The 15719-nt window shown below is 43.0% G+C and overlaps 1 protein-coding gene across 6 annotated transcripts in view; it reads left to right on the top strand.

The window, feature by feature from the left end:
• The window catches only part of RBMS1 (RNA binding motif single stranded interacting protein 1), a 210844-nt gene that overhangs the window by 24742 nt on the left and 170383 nt on the right, over positions 1-15719 (top strand). Inside the window, exon 1 of one of the 6 annotated variants that reach the window (XM_073545726.1) lies at positions 5823-5941. The exons of the other annotated variants lie outside the window; for them this stretch is intronic. The gene's annotated coding sequence lies outside the window, so the exon portion shown is untranslated. Of the gene's footprint in view, positions 1-5822; positions 5942-15719 lie in introns of those variants that run through there. 6 annotated transcript variants of the gene reach the window in all.

Below are 15719 nucleotides of genomic sequence, written 5' to 3'. Positions count from 1 at the left end.
AACCACAAGGCCGAACACCTAAAAAACGAGCTCCCTCTTCTAGTTTAATCTGGCGTGTTGATGGCGATTATATAATGTAATTAAACCACCAACGCGTTTGACGTTTCATGCATGCTTAATTTTTGTGTTCTGACGTAAAAACTACCTACCTCATCTGCTATATTAACCTGGCATGTTGATGGTCAAAATATCCAACCATCCACATACATCTTGAGTCACTGCTGGCCATTGGGTGAAAGCTCCACTCATAGATACTGGCAGGTTCGGCCTACGTTACTCTAATGTGTGTGAGTTAAGCCACAGTGTAATGAGTATGAGAGCCACGGACAATTACTCGTCAGGAAAAACATAGATCTGGCATATTTGTTATTGGACTGCTTTTCGTATGGTCTCCCAGAGATGAGCAGTCTCCAGATACCTCTGGTAACAGCTCTCATATAGAGAACAGAAGAGCTCTTAGCCGAACCAATTCATATCGTGACCTTAAAGAGGTTGTCCACTACTTTTTTTCATTGATGACCTATCCTTCGCATAGGTAATCAATGACAGATGAGTCGGGGGTCTGATATCGTGCACCACCGCGGATCAGCTGTTCTCTACTGCGGAGCTGCTCAGTCTTCAGATAGCGGCTGGGGTACTGCAAATCTCCTCCTATTCAAATCAATAGAAGGTGGATGCGCAGTACCCTGCCGCGGCCACTATCGGAAGACTGAGCAGCTCTGCAATCAATTGGTTCCTACTGGCGGCTGATGCTGAGAACAACTGATGGGCGGGTGCCAAATGTTGGAACTCCACTGATGAGACACTGATGACCGATCTTGGGGTTCAGTTATCATTGTAAAAGTAGTGGATAATCGCTTTAAGGTATAGTGAGACAGTGTACTGTAAATATCGCCTCTTTGGATAGGAGCCATGCAGATGGTGCGTATTTTCCATTCAGAATAACCATGCGTGGTCAGTTGGAGACTGATGTCCTCTTTGGTTGTTGTGGCCATCTTCCAAAGTTTTGATGTTGTTGTTGAAGACTTTTCTGATAAGTCCCTATAAGTGGATTTAATATATATTTATCCATTTGTTTTTGTTTTTTTTTGTTTTTTTTTTTTTAAAGAATGTCTTCTTTTGAGTGGCTTGTACAGAAAATGGACTCGAGAGATTTCATGAGAAAAGGATGTCTGAAAATCATGTGAATTGATTCAAAGCCAGCTCACTAGTTCTTATATCATGTTCCTCACTTAAAGGAACAGTGGTGCCTGTCTGTACCGTCAACTCCTGATACATCTCATGTCCTTATTGTTAATTCAGCTGTGAGGATCTGTCAAACAGTGATCATCCACAGTTCTTGTGTGCCTCCAAGGTTCCCGGAGAAACTCATCCTTGGTACTATTGTACAGAATTTGTAAGCATGGATTTATTTTATGTTTTGAACTTACCGTATGAACCTTGCCATAGCAACTTTGTCTAAATTTACTGTTCAAGCTTGAACAGGAAAAAGAAACATATACAAAAATATGAAATAAAAAGCTTGTTCGAATGGGATCTTGTAACCTTAATAATGTCTGATTTTCCTATTAAAACATGGCATCACATGGAAGGTGTAGTCATAGGCAGTGTTGGACTGGAGTGCCGAGGGCCCACCAGTAACCCAACTCCAGAGTCTCCCTTTTCAGTTACATGCAAATGTGACATTATCCACAATCATAAATTTACATAACAATGAACTGGGTAAATTGTTAAATGAATAAAATGCCAGCTTTATCTGTACTTGGTGATTCAAGTATATTGTTCCAAGTACTGCTGATATAAGAGGGTGCTGGCCACTCTTGCACAGGGGCCCACCGGAGGATTCTCCAGTTCTTCTGTGGGCCAGTCCAAGCCTGGTCATAGGCGACTATTGTCTTTTACTCTTGTTCATCTATTATTGGAATCCCGATTTTGAATAAGAAAGGTTTGTAAATAGGTAATTGAAACTTCCTACTTAATTGTCAGCCCCTTACTGCACAATGGCTGTCTGCTGCTCCAAAAGCGGAATATGAGTGTTGTCATCCTGTATTCTGATGGATTCAAACAGCAGAGTAATCACTCGATTACTAAGGCTACAAAGGTTGAGAATAGATTGCTGTTTCAGATGACTTTTTTGATAAAGAAATAGAACCTTCTAAGACCTATTTCAGGTGTTCACGGTTTTCGAAGGCAGAACACGTACCCATTGTATATTATAGGCCTATTCACATGTGGAATTTTTTGGGACCGGTTGTAAGCTAAAAGTCAGATATTCCAGTTTGGGGATCAAAATTGCCCATTCATGTCAATAGGTCTGTGGTTGGAGGGGGTTGTATAAAAGTAGGGGAAGCTTGGCGAGGACTACTTTTTACGTATATGAATAACAATTGCCAGATGATGTATAGAATGGAAGTGTTAAGGAACACTCTGTGCTACTTATGTAAAAGTCATGGAAGTGGAGCTGCTATCTAATGGTGGTTGCGCTGTTGTCTTGTACTTCCCCTGGCATGCTCCGAGTGAGGTGTAGCGGTACTTCTCAGACATGCACAATATTGGGATGAAGCCATCTCTGCTTACAACGTATGCTCAGCGTAAAAGACCATTGAGATTAGAAGGCTGATAAATCAGCCAGGGGAATGTGCTAAAAAGGAGTCTGTCAGCAGAAACTGACTGTCCAAACCAAGCACTAACTCTCCAAACAAAGCATAGTTTCTTAACGCAGCTATAAATGGGGAAACAAGTTGGACTGCCGAACAGTTCAGAAACAGGTGGGAAGGTGCACTGGACGGTTCTGTCTTTACAGTTGGCCAGAGAGAGGAAATCAAGGAAGAGAGGAGCAGAGATGGATGAAAAACAAGTAGACTGGAACTGCTCGGCCATGGGAAAACTGAACACGTGCCCTTGGTTTCAATAATCCCATTGTGCTGCGCTCATGCCTATATACCCTAGCATGGCATATAGTCTTCCTGAAGAAGATCCCCTACTGGAGACCCCTCTCCATAGCAAAGAGATGCTGCAAAGGGCATCCCCTGCTCCTGAGTTCTCACTATGACAGTGTAATATATGGTTACTCAATATTATTGTTGTTTTCTATCTGAGAGATTACAGGACAATTATCTATAAATTTTGCTGCTTATTTAGAGATCGGACACTTTCCTTTTGACCATTAGATATGATGAACCCATTTGTGTCCTGGCTGTAATACGTTCAAGTTATTTCACGTTTTTCGGACTGGCCGTCTAGTAACGCCGTGTGTTGACCACTTGGTATTGGTCGAGTTGCCATGTATTATGAGAGGTGAGTTTACAGTCAGTCTGTTCTTGTAAAGGCAAACAAATGTCAGATATTTTAGTTTTTACTTTTACTTGTTTTATTAGTTTTCGATGGCCATTTATTTTTAGAGCTTGTGGGTATTCCCTGGCGTTCGCGCACACACCTTCATGGACTAACATTGCTGGTTATTTCTTCGTTTTAATCTGCTTGTAAAAGTTCACAATAGGTTACTCATTAAGGCTAATCCCCAGGCCAGGTACGTAAATGTTCACCTCTTTCTATAGAGCGATCTGACCTCATACATTGTGTATTATGCTTGACAACCGGTATGTGTGTACGCCAAGAATGACGCCACATTCCTTTGTTGGGCTTTGCTCGTTATTCGGACTATTTTTGACATCGCTTGCGTAGTCTGGTTTGCTAGTAAATACAGTAAATTGGGTGGATTGATCATAAAGAGGTTCTGTGCCGCCCCACCTTTTCCAATGCTGGTTATTGAGCGCGCCGGCAAGGGCCAAACTGTTTTATGGTTAGTCTATTACCTTAAAGTGCAAATAACTTGACGTTCCTTTGATTCTTCACTTTGCTCCGATCATACAATGTGTCTGCATTACCCCTATTAGGACACTGCCTTTTTTTATTTTTTCCTCATCTTCTCCCAAGATACTCCTAGCCTGCTTACATTTACAGATTATACATTTTTCTATTTTGTTAGACAAGGCTGCACATAAAAAATACAGATATAGTTGTGTGTATATGTGTGTGTGTGTGTGTGTATATGTATATGTATATATATATATATATATATATATATATATATATATATATATATATATATATATATCTCTCAGCCTGATATATCAAAGTAGAAATTTTTTTTTTTTTTTTTTTTGGGGGGGGAGGGAATAGAGTAAAATACCTATATTTTACAATATTGCAGTAAAGATGGAAATTAACGTTCTCCATTGAAGACCCACCTCTGCAGGACCAAGATGGTCTTCAGTAGACCCCTGGCTACCTATTTTTGGATGCCATTAAAAAAATGTGGTTAGATATAACAAATTATAATTATCCTCCATCCCATGGTCCCGTGCCCATATACCCATAATACATATCCCCCATCCCATAGTCCCGTGCCCATATACCCATAATACATATCCTCCATCCCATAGTCCCGTGCCCATATACCCGTCATACATATCCTCCATCCCATAGTCCAGTGCCCATATACCCATCACACATCCTCCATCCCATAGTCCCATGCCTATATACCCATCATACATATCCTTCATCCCATAGTCCCGTGCCCATATTCCGATCATACATATCCGCCATCCCATAGTCCCGTGCCCATATACCCGTCATACATATCCGCCATCCCATAGTCCCGTGCCCATATACCCGTCATACATATCCGCCATCCCATAGTCCCGTGCCCATATACCCGTCATACATATCCTCCATCCCATAGTCCAGTGCACATATACCCGTCATACATATCCTCCATCCCATAGTCCCATGCCCATATACCCATCATACATATTCTCCATCCCATAGTATAAATATAATTTATTTATCTTTTGATTTTCCCAATTCCCTAGAAACAGGTTTCATTACCTTTAATAAAATATGCTTCAGGGCTTCTGAAACTAGCAGGTGTCCGTTTCCCTCTCTATTCTAGAATGGTCTCATCTTGGTGAGCTGCTGTTTTGGAATCAGTCTGTGTCTTAGTTTTCTGGATTGTACAAACATACATGTTCCGGAATCCCCTTGGCATTAATATTCTGGCATCTCCCTGGCATATTCAGTGTATTGGTTGGGAAACCCCAGCTTGTCATTCTTTTTCTGCATACTCCAAGCCTAAATTACTAGGCTTAGTTTGAATATTTGTCTCCAGTTCAATAAACTTTCCAGTATGACTTGTCATTGGGAAATTCTACAGTACTCTCAATATCACAATATTGGTTCTGCAAAACATATTGTGTGAGATATCTGCAGTTGTGCACTATGAATACAGCATTAAAAGAGTATTATCAAGTTTGGAAGATATCCCCCTATCTAAACCATAGCATATAGCGTAACTTCCCAACCATTGGGAACCAGATGGAGTGGTGGTCTATCATGTTCACTGCCACTCCTTTTATTTTTATAAAGTACCGAAGACAAGCTGAGCGCAGCGTTTGGCTATACCCAGGGGTCCCATTAAGAATGAAAGGAGCGCCGGTGCGCAAGAATGACTACCGGTGAATCCTTTTCACACAGCTCTAATCACTGGTGACAGTGGATTTTCACCCTTGCACTAACCAGAAAGACTTGCCAGAACAATGGCGTATAGCTGAAGATGGGGAACACCTCTGATTCGTCAAATACATTAGTAAGTTGCATAGCTTTCTATTCTAGGCAGATTTAGCTACATTGTTTCAGAAGGAAAATTCTTGACACAAGATATTTCTCTGCAAATATTTCATCGATGATTTAGCGACCAATTAATTTGATTTGTTTGTCAGTTCGTTAGGTTATCATAGAATCACAGATTATGGACTCAAACGAGTTTTCGCACTTTAGGCAACAGTTCTGTGACCATCTTTGGGGCTGAAGTATTAGGACCCAATATGTCTATAGGCCGTTGATTAGGATCCGATGATCGCTGGTATAGATCGCAAAGACGGTGAGTGTTGATGGATGTGTGTATTGTGCCATATTTAGACTGCAATGTTCAATTATGTAATTACTGTGCCTACACTTTTAATCTTTATGGCTTTTGTTTGGTGTGGTTGAATCCTTGATTTGGGTCTACCCTAATGGCTCTCATGGTCAGCGATGAGAAGTTATAGGATACAGAATGGTCATAAACCCCCCCTAACCTTCCATATACAGGTTGGACTCTATTCTTTTTCTGTCCTTTTTAAGTGTTTTTTGAGAAATGACTGTTATTTTTGAGACCTAACGACTACTTGCATCCCACTATATTTACCGCAGTTTGGCCTCAAATCGAAGACGCAGGAGAGCTCTAGCCTAGCTCGCAAAACCCTTACATTTCATTTAAGCTATCAGTAGCTGAAATTTCATGTTGTGGCAGAAACAAATCATTAGGAGGAAATTTATTCCAAGTCTCCGGTAGCAGATTCTTTTGACACTTGTTGCATGTTGCGAGATCTTAAAAGAAAAATGCATTCCGGCTTGTTTTCTGACTGTTCTGCCGAGCTCTTGAGTAAATGGATTCACGCTGTGACGTATTAGGCTGACCATAAAATGCTTGTATTGTAAAAGTTTAACAGTGGCTTGCTGACCATGAGACTTAAGGTTTAGGTTCATTTAATTATGTTGTGGAAATATATTTTTTTTTCTTGCTTTACGATTGGAGAAATTATTTGTAAGATTTAAAAGTGAAGAAGACCTGGAGTCATGTTTTGCAAATAAAGCTGACCATACACTATAGATAAATTTCAGCTGAAAATCGCTTTTTTGACCATGGCTAACCATTGTCTCCGTAGGTGAAGCAATGATTATTTGTTTTGATGAACAAATTTTCATAAGCAACCATTGTTTTTTATGGTAATCTCCATTCTTTTCAACCATGATTGGTGGTCACAGGAAGAGTTGCTCTCTAAAGAGCATAATGGAAATTATTCCCCAATACACATTTAGGTGAAAGTTGCCAACTTCGGGTGGAAAAGAATATCGGGCAGATGGCTTTAAAATGCGTCCTCAGCACAGAATGACTGTTAAATCCAAGAACAGGTGCTCGGGGAATCCAAGGAGTGGCCAAATGTAGAAGTGCACCTTCCCACCTGCTTGTCAAGGTATATAGTTCCAACCCACGCCAGATAAGGGCAGAGAAAGATGGGCAACCAAGCTGGTGGCTGCTGTTCCAAATTGTCAAGCTATGCTCCCTCCTATTCTGCAAGCATAGACAGCTTTGCCTCCGCATCAGTCGCCCTGCCCTCCAACCAATGCTGCAGACCAGATGCAGAGGTCCAGCCACCTTCCATGGTAAAGAGCTTTCAATTAACCCTTTTCCGACCAATGACGCCACATAGGCGTCATGAAAACTGGTGCCAATCTGACCAGTGACGCCTATGTGGCGTCATGACTTTAAAGCCCCCCTGCGGGTCGGGTGACCTAGGTCACTGAAAGGTCACCCGACCCGCAGATACAGGGGGCTTTGTTCTTCACCATAGGGGGCGTGGCTTCGCCCCCACGTAGCTACGATCGCACTGATTGGCTGTTCACTTTTAACAGCCAATCAGTGCGATAGTAATATTTCATCAATGAAAATTGATGAAATATTACAATCCAGCCATGTCCGACACTGCTGTAGCATCGGACATGGTTGGTGACAGTGATCCGACCCCCACCACCCGTTAATGGGGGCGATCTGCCCCCCCGCCACTGAATGACAGTGTCATCATCTCCCCCCGCCTTCCCTCCGCTCCCCCCGGCTTCCGATCGCCCCTCCTCCCATTCCCCGGTACTCACCGAGTGCCGTTATGGCTCCTGGTGTCCCGCGGTCCCGGACTATGGGTGCCGCCATATTGGAAAATGGCGGGCGCAAGCGCGGTGCGCCCGCCGGCTGCAATTTCCATTCATTCATTTTGATCACTGTGATAAACTCAGTGATCAAAATAGAATGAAAAGTAAATAAACCCCCCTGTTTATCACCCCATAGGCAGGATCAACTAATAAAATAAAGAAATTAATTTTATTTTTATTTTTCCATTAGGGTTAGGGTTGGAATTAGGGTTAGGGTTGGAATTAGGGTTAGGGTTGGGGTTAGGGTTGGAGTTGGGGTTAGGGTTGGAGTTGGGGTTAGGGTTGGAGTTGGGGTTAGGGTTGGAGTTGGGGTTAGGGTTGGAGTTGGGGTTAGGGTTGGAGTTGGGGTTAGGGTTGGAGTTGGGGTTAGGGTTGGAGTTGGGGTTAGGGTTGGAGTTGGGGTTAGGGTTGGAGTTGGGGTTAGGGTTGGAGTTGGGGTTAGGGTTGGAGTTGGGGTTAGGGTTATGGTTAGGGTGAGGGATGTGTTGGGGTTAGGGTTATGGTTAGGGTTGGGGTTAGGGTTAGGGATGTGTTGGGGTTAGGGTTGAAGTTAGAATTGTGGGGTTTCCACTGTTTAGGCACATCAGGGGGTCTCCAAACGCGACATGGTGCAACCATTGATTCCAGCCAATTTTGCGTTCAAAAAGTTAAACGGTGCTCCCTCCCTTCCAAGCCCCGACGTGTGCCCAACCAGTGGTTTACCCCAACATATGGGGTATCAGCTTACTCAGGAAAAATTGCACAACAACTTTAGGGGTCTAATTTCTCCTGGTACCCTTGGGAAAATAAAAAATTGGGGGCTAAAAAAATATTTTTGTGGAAATTTTTTTTATTTTCACGTCTCTGCGTTATAAACTTCTGTGAAGCACTTGGGGGTTCAAAGTGCTCACCAGGCATCTAGATAAGTTCCTTGGGAGGTCTAGTTTCCAAAATGGGGTCACTTGTGGGGGGTTTCTATTGTTTAGGCACATCAGGGACTCCGCAAACGTAACGACGACCGCAGACCATTCCATCAAAGTCTGCATTTCAAAACGTCACTACTTCCATTCTGAGCCCTTATGTGTGCCCAAACAATGGTTCCCCCCATATGTGGGGCACCAGCATACTCAGGACAAACTGTTGAACAACTTTTGGGGTTCAATTTATCCTGCTACCCTTGTGAAAATAAAAAGTTGCTGGCTGAAAATCATTTTTATTTAGGAATAAAAATTATTTTTTATTTTCACGGCTCTGTGTTATAAACTTCTGTGACGTGCTTGGGGGTTCAAGGTGCTCACCACACATCTAGATAAGTTCCTTGGGGGGTCTAGTCTCCAAAATGGTGTCACTTGTGGGGGGGTTCCACAGTTTAGGTACATCAGGGGCTCTGCAAATGTTACATGATGCCCGCAGACCATTCCATCAAAGTCAGCATTTCATAATGTCACTACTTCCCTTCCGAGCCCCGACGTGTACCCAAACAGTGGTCCCCCCCACATATGGGGTACCAGCATACTCAGGACAAACTGGACAACAACTTTTGGGGTCTAATTTATCCTGGTTCCCTTGTGAAAATAAAAAATAGCGCACTAAATATTTTTTGAGGGCAAAAAATAAAAAATATTTTCACGGCTCTGCGTTATAAACTTTTGTGAAGCACTTGGGGGTTCAAAGTGCTCACTATGCATCTAGATAAGTTCCTTAGGGGGTCTAGTTTCCAAAATGGGGTCATTTGTGGGGGAGCTCCAATGTTTAGGCACTCAGGGGCTCTCCAAACACGACATGGTGTCCGCTAGCGATTAGAAGTAATTTGTATTTCAAAAAGTCAAATGGCGCTCCTTCCCTTCTGAGCCCTGCCGTGTGCCCAAATATGGGGTACCAGCGTACTCAGGACAAACTGGACAACAACTTTTGTGGTCCAATTTCTCATGTTAGCCTTGTGAAAATTAAAAAGTGTGCTAAAAAATCATTTTTGAGGAAAATTTTTTTTTTATTTTCACGGATCTGCGTTATAAACGTTTGTGAAGCACTTGGGGGTTCAAAGTGCTCACTACACATCTAGATAAGTTCCATGGGGGGGTCTAGTTTCCAAAATGGGGTCACTTGTGGGGGAGCTCCAATGTTTAGGTGCACAGGGGCTCTCCAAACGCGACATGGTGTCCGATTACGATTGGAGCTAATTTTCCATTCAAAAAGTCAAATAGCGCTCCTTCCCTTCCGGACCCTGCCGTGCGCCCAAAGAGTGGTTTATGACCACATATGAGGTATCGCTGTACTCAGGAGAAATTGCTCAACAAATTTTAGGATCCATTTTATCCTGTTCCCCATGTGAAAATGAAAAAACTGATGCTAAAAGAAAATGTTTGTGAAAAAAAAAGTACCTTTTTTTTTTTTTTTTTATACATATCAATTTGTGAAGTACCTGGGGGTTAAAAGTGATCACTATGCATCTAGATAAGTTCCTTGGGGGGGTCTAGTGTCCAAAATGGGGTAACTTGTGGAAGAGCTCCAATGTTTATGCACATAGGGGCTCTCCAAACGTGACATGGCAACCGCTAAATATTACAGCATATTTTCCATTCAAAAAGTCAAATGGCGCTCCTTCCCTTCTGAGCCCTGCCGTGCGCCCAGACAGTGGTTTATGACCACATATGAGGTATTGGTGTACTCAGGAGAAATTGCCCAACAAATTTTAGGATCCATTTTATCCTGTTACCCATGTGAAAATGAAAAAATTGATGCTAAAAGAAAATTTTTGTTGGAAAAATTAAAATGTCCATTTTTTTTTCTTTTCTTTCCACGTTGCTTTAGTTCCTGTGAAACACCTGAAGGGTTAATAATCTTCTTGAATGTAGTTTTGAGTAGCTTGAGGGGTGCAGTTTTTTAGAATGGTGTCACTTTTGGATATTTTCTGCCATATAGACCCCTCAAAGTGACTTCAAATGTGAGGTGGTCCCTAAAAAAAAAAAAAAAAAAAAAAATGGTTTTGTAAATTTTATTGTAATAATGAGAAATCGCTGGTCTACTTTTAACCCTTATAACTTCCTAACAATTCCAAAATTGTGCTGATGTAAAGTAGACATGTGGGAAATGTTATTTAGTAACTATTTTGTGTCACATAATTCTCTGGTTTAACAGAATAAAAATTCAGAATTTGCAAATTGCGAAATGTTCTAAATTTTCACCAAATTTCTGATTTTTTTTTTTCAAAAATAAACGCAAAAATTATCGCCCTAAATTTACCACTAACATGAAGCCCAATATGTCACGAAAAAACAAACTCAGAATCGCTAGGATCCGTTGAATCGTTCCTGAGTTATTACCTTATAAAGGGACACTGGTCAGAATTGCAAAAAATGGCCTGGTCATTAAGGTCAAAATAGGCTTGGTCATGAAGGGGTTCATCGCCTAGGCAATATGGCTCGCCTTTGATAGACTGAAGAAATGGTCTACAACCTTGGCAGAAAGTGGTAAACAAGTACACATACTCTTTCTCAAAAACAGAAGGATTTTAAATTAAAAAAAAGGAAACAAACTCTCTTGCACTTTTAACCAGGTATTACGGGCACTTTTTTTTTTTTTTTTTTATGTTTTTAGTTTTGAAGTGGAAAATTTTAGTGACTCAAGCCAAAAGTTAGTCACCCTTTTAATTGGTTTTGGTTTAGGATAGAATTTCTTATATAGCTATAATATAACTGAAGCTAGGTTGAACACATCCTGGTATCTACCGTAATTCACCTAGAAATTTGCAAACCACACTTTAACTTTTTAGATTTTTTTTTTTTTTTATTACCCTTTTTGGAGTTTATCCCCTTTTGTCCTAAATAGAACTTCGAAGGTCACACTCAACCAATCTACCTCTAAGGTCCAGTTGTTGCATCCATGTGAACGGAGGCATTAGCAAGAAGGTTTGCCACCAAAAAGTAGAAATCTGCTGTCGTGTGTAACAGAATACCATGCACTGCCTATTACAAAGGAAACAAGAAATAACTATTTCCTGACGAGGGACCTTAGATCAGTTTTGCGAGTCTGTAAGTGGCGCAGTTCTGGCGTGTTATCTGGATGTATCTGTTCTGTCTGAAGCAATCCATTGGCACTCGCCCGCGAATCTCACTAATTAGTCTCTCAGCTTGGCTTTTGGTGTCTTCGGATAACAGATGATGTTGTCGGCTGTTTTATGTTTTCTCCCCTACATATGCAGTCAAATGCCAATCTACGGATGGCAGCTTGCAAGGAATATTTGCAAAATATTAATATATTGTTTTTCTGTGCAACTTTTTTTTAAAATTTTTGAATTGTAAGCCAGTTTAGTATTGCTGGTCTATAGGTGTGAACATTTTGATAACTGATCACTAAACATAGACTTATGTTGTATATTTTTTCCTGTTGTCAGTCATTTCAAGCCAGGAATAGTCAGCAAGGATTAATGATATGAAGTCCAGTAAATTTTTCGGACTAAAAAAATCACTTTAATCTTTCATATCTCTAGTGTCTGTGAAAAGCTTTGTACACCGAATGTACTGCTTCAGTAATTAGACCACACACACATTATGGCCCCTTCCAACTTTTTTTTAATGGCCTTCAGCTGGATCTCGAGCCATGGCGACTTGATGGATGAACACTCTGTAGAAAGATCAATCTTGTGCAAGCCTGGATAGGTCCACCAGGGTCTTGTCTGCCGTATCTTGATTGTATCAAGCCATTAGGTTGTTGGTCTTCCTCTTCGCCTTGTTTTTTCTATTCTTCAGACTATGATGTCCTTCTCTAGTGATTGCTCCCTTTTGTATGATGTGTCCGAAGCGGGCAAGTCGTAGCTTGGTGATCCTTCCATTGACATGTCTGGGTTGATGTATTCCAAAATTGATGTATTTGTTCTTCTTGCCATACATGGTATCGATAACATACTTTTTACCCTTCGCCACGACAGCACCCACTGGAGGTATCAGATCCGCCCCATTTGGAACAGGAAACCCTACAGAAAAATGATAGCGGGCGGTCCGCCTTTCCTCCTCAGTTTTGGTTTCCTGTTCCCAGGGAACCTCAGGATATCCTTCAGGAAGACATACCTGGGCCTTGTGCACGCCGCCTGTGCGGTGTCCGCGAGAACGGCAGGGGCTGCGGTCCGGAGGCAGCGTCGGGTGAGACTCCTTTAGACGGCTCCCCCCTCGTCTGATGGCTAGAAGGTGACGACCGAGTCCGGGAAGGGCCGCCCGGTCTCGCCTAGGAGCACGCCAGGTGGAGGTGGCACCAAGCGCGCAGGAGCCGCCGCTGCTGGCAGCGGTAAGTGCGCCAGTGGTGCAAGAAACAAAAAGAGGGCAGCGGTGGCGGCAGCATGGGGAGAAGCGCGGGCCGCATACTAAAGCGGTAGCCGGCCGGCGCAGCTGCTCCTAGGCCCCGGAAGTAATGGGTGAACTTCCAGGGCGTGACGGCGCATGCACAGTGAACCCGGGTAGGAGGAGCGACTCCCAGGAAAAAAAAGGAGGGAAAAAGATATATTTAAACAAGCGCCGCAGCATAGCAGCAGGGATCCATGTCATCTCCAACGAAGTACACGCTCCAGCAGGAGACTCTGCAGGGGGGGCAGCTCCTCCAGGGACCGCGCTACCAGGACAGACACCGCCAGCAGGAGGTGGGAGAGTCAAGACCTAGGACAGGATCTCAGCCATCTGATCCGGTAATAAGAGCTTCACAGGGTGAGTGTGCAATATATATACTTTGCCTATTAAGCTGACCTCTCCTCCCCTCCCCTCCTCCCCCTCCTTTCGCCATGTCTCCCCTCTTCCAGGCGAAGAAAAAAGAGAAATCCAAACATAAAGAATGAGCTTTGTGCACTCAGCCTCTCCCTGACTCCTACCCCAAAAAGCTCTGTAAGCAATGCACCAGAGAGACTAGACAAGGGTCGGCAGTGTCATCAAAGGACATTCGGGCCATAATTAGGGAGGAAATACAGGCTATCACCCGTGCTAGTACTCCCTTAGAAACTAGGAGCAAAAAACAAGTGACCCTCAGCTCAGAATCAGAGGAAGAACAGAGGATAATCTCTGATTCTTCACTGACATCATCATCATCATCAGACATTGAGGGACGATCATGTTTTCCCCTGGATAGTGTGGATAACTTGGTCAAATCCGTGAGGAACACTATGGGGTGTGAGGAGACAAGGGGCGTCCAAACCGCACGAGAAATAATGTTTGCAGGGTTGGCGGAAAAGGAGAGCGTTACCAGTAATACTGGCAGTTAAGGCCCTAATAAAGAGAGAGTGGGAAAAACACGATCAAAGAAGTTTTCTCCCATCGGCCTCAAAGAGGAAGTATCCATTTGGCGATGACGAGCTATTAAAATGGACCAAAGTTCCAAAGGTTGATGCCGTTGTAGCCTCTACCTCGAAGCAGTCCACTATTCCGGTAGAGAACGCAGGCTTATTGGCGGACCCGCTAGACTGTAAAGCGGAGTCATCATTAAAAAGGTCTTGGGAGTCTACCACAGGCATTTTTAAGCCAGCAGTAGCTAGCACATGCACCGCCAGGTCTATGCTTGTATGGTTGGATCAATTGGATCAACAAATCGAGCAGAAGGTGTCTAGAGAAAAACTACGGGCCGCTATTCCGATGCATCGGCAGACACTCTGCGGCTGGCAGCAAGATCGGCTGGTCTGGTTAACAACACCAGGCGGGCACTATGGATGAAGAGCTGGAAGGGAGACGCGCAATCAAAATCTAAGATTTGCGCAACCCCGTGCGAGGGTGAGTTTCTCTTTGGGAAAGCCCTAGATGACATACTCGCCAAAGCGAAAGAAAGGAAGAAGGCCTTCCCTGATTCTTCTATCCCTTTCTACAGGAGAACCTTTAAAAGGCGACCGTTTGGAAGGAGACAAGCGGATAGATCAAATAGATGTCCCACAAAGGAAGAAAAGCAGAAGGGTAGCATGTTTAGGGGTTCAACATTCCGAAAGGAAAATAAATACTAAAAAATCAGTCCTCCCAGTAGGGGGTAGACTAAAATTTTTTTTCTTCAAAATGGGAACAAACAACTTCAAGTCCATGGATTCTAAGTATAATTAAAGAGGGAATGAAAATAGAATTCCTTCAAATCCCTTATGATTTCTTTATCATAACCCGCCTTAACTCTATAGTTCAACAAAAGGCCCTCGAAGTAGAGATTCGGAGCCTACTGTCCAAGGGGGTTTTAAGAGAAGCCCCAGAGGGACAAGAGGGTAGAGGGTTCTACTCTCCTTTATTTTTAATTTCCAAACCAGATGGTACGTTTAGGACAATTATAAATTTGAGGAAGCTTAATACATTTATAAAAAATTATAAGTTTAAAATGGAATCAATCAGATCCACTATTAAGCTTCTCTTTCCAAACTGTGTAATGGCGGGGATTGACTTGAAAGATGCTTACTATCATCTTCCTATTCATGACAGATACCAAAGGTACCTAAGGGTTGTGGTGGTATTCGAAGGCAAGATCTGTAATTTTCAGTATACAGCCATGCCTTTCGGCCTCTCTACGGTGCCAAGAATCTTCACCAAAGTGATGGCAGAGGTGATGGCCTATCTTTGTCAGAAAGACACTCTAATCGTGCCTTACCTAGATGACTTCCTAATTATCGGGAACTCGGTCACCCAGTGTACCAGACGTGTCGCTGACGCGGTCTCATCTTTGCAGGATCTAGGCTGGATCATCAACTTCCAGAAGTCCAGACTCGTTCCGCATTCCCTTCAGATGTTCTTAGGGTAACAGTTAGACTCCACAACCCAGAGATGTCTACTCCCTCAGGTAAAGATTGCGCTCATAAAAGAGAAAGTAGAGGCAGCCAGAAGTAGACCACGTATGTCTCTGAGAGGGGCAATGTCGCTATTGGGGTTGCTCACTTCTTGTGCCCCGGCAGTCCGGTGGGCCCATTATCACATCTGCACACTGCAGCATCAGAT

The sequence above is a fragment of the Dendrobates tinctorius genome, unplaced genomic scaffold (assembly GCF_039654945.1).
Source record: "Dendrobates tinctorius isolate UK_male_01 unplaced genomic scaffold, ASM3965494v1 ptg000143l, whole genome shotgun sequence".
Taxonomy (NCBI): Eukaryota; Metazoa; Chordata; class Amphibia; order Anura; family Dendrobatidae; genus Dendrobates; species Dendrobates tinctorius.
The sequence above is the reverse complement of the archived record's forward strand: the minus strand, read 5'-3'. Positions and strand labels throughout refer to the sequence as shown.